Source organism: Triticum urartu, chromosome 6, assembly GCF_003073215.2.
Source record: "Triticum urartu cultivar G1812 chromosome 6, Tu2.1, whole genome shotgun sequence".
NCBI classification, from domain to species: domain Eukaryota; kingdom Viridiplantae; phylum Streptophyta; class Magnoliopsida; order Poales; family Poaceae; genus Triticum; species Triticum urartu.
Genome location: NC_053027.1, coordinates 181,284,295 through 181,289,087, shown reverse-complemented (window position 1 = coordinate 181,289,087; position 4,793 = coordinate 181,284,295).

The window sequence follows — 4,793 nt, the reverse complement described above, 5'->3', positions numbered from 1 at the left end:
TGGATGGGATCTATCATGTAATCGAGTTAGTTTTGTTAGGGTTTGATCCCTAGTGTCCACTATGTTCTGAGATTGATGTTGCTATGACTTTGCTATGCTTAATGCTTGTCACTAGGGCCCGAGTGCCATGATTTAAGATCAGAACCTATTATGTTTTCATCAATATATTAGTGTTCTTGATCCTATATTGCAAGTCTATAGTCACCTATTATGTTTTATGATCCGTTAACCCCGAAGTGACAATAATCGAGATACTTACCGGTGATGACCGTAGTTTGAGGAGTTCATGTATTCACTATGTGTTAATGCTTTGATCCGATTCTCTATTAAAAGGAGGCCTTAATATCCCTTAGTTTCCGTAAGGACCCCGCCGCCAAGGGAGGGTAGGACAAAAGATGTCATGCAAGTTCTTTTCCATAAGCACGTATGACTATATTCGGAATACATGCCTACATTACATTGATGAATTGGAGCTAGTTCTGTGTCACCCTAGGTTATGACTGTTACATGATGAACCGCATCCGGCATAATTCCATCACCGATCCATTGACTACGAGCTTTCCATATATTGTTCTTTGCTTATTTACTTTCCCGTTGCTATTGCTATCATCACTACAAAATACCAAAAACATTACTTTTAGTGCTGTTACTTTTTGCTACCGTTGTCGCTACTATCATATTACTTTGCTACTAAATACTTTGCTGCATATATTAAGTTTCCAGGTGTGGTTGAATTGACAACTCAGCTGCTAATACTTGAGAGTATTCTTTGGATCCCCTTGTGTCGAATCAATAAATTTGGGTTGAATAATCTACCCTCGAAAACTGTTGCGATCCCCTATACGTGTGGGTTATCAAGACCATTTTCTGGCGCCGTTCCCGGGGAGCATATCTCTATTATTTGAGTCACTTGGGATATATATCTGCTTATCATTATGAAGAACTTGAGAGATCCAAAAACCAAGATCTATCCCTCAACTACGAGGGGAGGTAAGGAACTGCCATCTAGCTCTGTACTTGATTCACCTTCTGTTATGAGTAAGTTTGCGACACCTACACCTGCTTCTGCTATTCGTTCTGATATGTCGCATGTTATTGATGATGCCACTTCTGCTATGCATGATACTTATGATGAAACTACCTCTATGCCTGATACTACTATGCCACTTAGTGATTTTCTTGATGAACAACTTGCTAGGGCTAGAGAGATTGAAAATATTGAATCTGATGATACTGATGAAAGTGATGATGAAGAACCACTTGCTATTCCTAAGGGTTATGTTTTTGATCAAGATGCTTCTTTAGCCATTTTAGCTTGCAGAAATAGAACTGAACTTAAAAAATTATTAGCTAAATGGAGTAAGCAATCCCTAAATGATAGAATGAAACCTGACCCGGCTTTTGCTACTTCACCTATCTTTGTTACTGATAAGGATTATGAATTCTCTATTGATTCTGATATAATTACTTTGGTTGAATCTGATCCTTTTCATGGTTATGAATCTGAAACTGTTGTGGCACATCTTACTAAATTGAATGATATAGCTACCCTGTTCACTAAAGATGAGAGAACTCTCTACTTTTACATTCTAAAAATATTTCCGTTCTCATTAAAGGGTGATGCTAGGATATGGTTTAATTCTCTTGATCCTGGTTGTGTGCGTAGTCCCCAGTATATGATTTATTACTTCTCTGCTAAATATTTCCCTGCTCATAAGAAACAAGCTGCTTTAAGGGATATATATATATATATAATTTTGTGCAAATTGAAGAAGAGAGTCTCCCACAAGCTTGGGGGACGCTTCTCCAATTACTTAATGCTTTGCCTGATCATCCTCTTAAAAAAATGAAATACTTGATATCTTATATAATGGACTAACCGATGCCTCCAGAGATTACCTAGATAGTTGTGCTGGTTCTGTTTTCAGGGAAAGAACACCGGATGAAGCTAAAATTCTATTGAATAATATGTTGACAAATGAAAATAATTGGACACCTCCGGAGCCAATTCCTGAGCCTATTCCTAAACCAACTCCGAAGAAGAGGGGTATTCTATTTCTCAGTCCTGAAGATATGCAAGAGGCAAAGAAATCTATGAAAGAAAAGGGTATTAAAGCTGAAGATGTTAAGAATTTACCTCCTATTGAAGAAATACACGGTCTTAATTTACCGCCTGTTGAAGAAACATATAATCCAAATCCTTTACCTATTGAAGAAACTCATGGTCTTGATAACCCGACACAGGTAGTAAAGGTAAATTCTCTCTATAGATATGATAAAGCTGTAATCCCATTTACTAAGTTTGCTAGCCCATGCTTAGATGAGTTTGATAAATTTATGGCTAAGCAAGAAGACTTTAGTGCTTGTTTTGTTAGACAATTGAAATACAATTCAAATATGCTTGGACACTTGGGTGATTATATGGCTAATGTTAAAGGTGAACTTAAACTTATTAGTAAACATGCTTCTATGGTTACCACTCAAGTAGAACAAGTACTTAAAGCTCAAAATGATTTGCTCAATGAATTGAATAATAAGAATAATGATAATGTTGTTAGAGTTATGACTAGAGGTGGTAGAATGACTCAGGAACCTTTGTATCCTGAACGCCATCCTAAAAGAATTGAGCAAGATTCTTAGAGAAATAATTTAGATGCACCTAGTTCTTCTAAAAAGAAGAAAAAGAAAAATGATAGGACTTTGCATGCTTCTAGTGATCCTATTGTTGAAACACCTGAGAATCCAAATGATATTTCTATTTCTGATGCTGAAACACAATCTGGTAATGAACCTGAAACTAGTGATAATGTTAATGATAATGTTCATGATGATGCTCAACCTATTAAAGATAATGATGTAGAAATTGAGCCTGCTGTTGATATTGATAACCCACAATCAAAGAATCAACATTATGATAAGAAAGATTTTGTTGCTAGGAAACACGGTAAAGAAAGAGAGCCATGGGTTCAGAAACCCATGCCCTTTCCTCCTAAACCATCCAAGAAAAAGGATGATGAGGATTTTGAGCGCTTTGCTGAAATGATTTGACCTATCTTTTTACGTATGCGATTAACTGATATGCTCAAAACCAACCCTTATGCTAAGTACATGAAAGATATTATTACAAATAAGAGAAAGATACCGGAAGCTGAAATTTCCACCATGCTTGCTAATTATACTTTTAAGGGTGGAATACCAAAGAAACTTGGAGATCCAGGAGTACCCACTATACCATTGTCTATTAGAAGAAACTATGTTAAAACTGCTTTATGTGATCTTGGAGCCGGTGTTAGTGTTATGCCTCTCTCTTTATATCGTAGACTTGATTTGAATAAGTTGACACCTACTGAAATATCTTTGCAAATGGCTGATAAATCAACTGTTATACTTGTCGGTATTTGTGAGGATGTGCCTGTTGTAGTTGCAAATGTTACTATTTTAACGGACTTTGTTATTCTTGATATTCCCGAGGACGATAGTATGTCTATTATTCTTGGAAGACCCTTTTTGAATACTGCAGGGGCTGTTATTGATTGCACTAAAGGCAATGTCACTTTTCATGTTAATGGTAATGAGCATGCGGTACACTTTCCGAGGAAACAACCTCAAGTTCGTAGTATCAACTCTATTGGAAAAATTCCATCGATTATATTTGGAGGTTTTGAATTTCCTCTTCCTACTGTCAAGAAGAAATATGATATTCTTATTATTGGGGATGTGCATATCCCGTTGAGGTAACATAGTGTTATTCGACATTTCTCCGGTTCCATGTTATTCGGAATGAGTTCGTTAACAAGACTTGATCAACCTTGTTAGTGGATTCCTTTTCATGATCATGAGATGGATGAAACTAGAAGGCACAACCTTCTATACCCCACTTTTACTTTCTGTTATTTATATTAAATAAAATAAAAATAAATATTTTTCTGTCTGTTATCTGACTATCCGTGCAATATAAAAATACCTCGAAAATAAAAGTTCTCCAAATGCCCTGAAAATTAAATATGATTTTTTCTAGAATATTTGAGGATTTATGGAACAGAGAACACACCAGGGGGGCCAACCACCTTGCCACGAGGGTGGAGGGCGCGCCCCCTACCTCGTGGGCCGACGGTGGCCCTCCTTCACTTATTCTTGCACCCATACACTCCTTCTTTCTCCCCCAAACACGAAAAACCAGCTCAAACCCGAGTCCAAGCTCGTTTTGCTGCCATTTTTGATCTCCTTGCTCAAAGCACCTCTCACAAAACTGCTTGGGGAGATTGTTCCTTGGTATGTGACTCCTCCATTGGTCCAATTAGTTTTTGTTCTAGTGCTTTATTCATTGCAAATTTTTGCTGCTTAGGTGACCCTGTTCTTGAGCTTGCAAGTCAAATTTATATGGTCAAAAGTAGTTTTGATGCATGATATAGGCCCTAGGCACTTGTAGGAGTAGTTACTATCAATATTATTGAATTTGGTTTACTTTTATTTTGAAGTTACTAAAAAATTCAGAATTTTTCAGAGGAAGAAAAATGCTTAGGAAAATGTTCCAAGGTGGTTCTTCCAAGAAGCAAGGACCTAGGCTTGCAATGCGTAATGCTGATGAAGAGCCACCAAGAGACGCTCCAGTGCGACCTTGTGAGTGGCCTTCTGAAAATTTTATGGATCAAGCGGGAATAAAAGAAGAATTCAACGCATATTTGCGTAACGCTGATCTCGTGAGCTTCGAGGAAGAGAAGTGCAGTCAGTATCATGAGCTCACTAGCTCCTTCGTGAGGAGGTTTGAATTTTCAACTTCATGTAATTCTCCA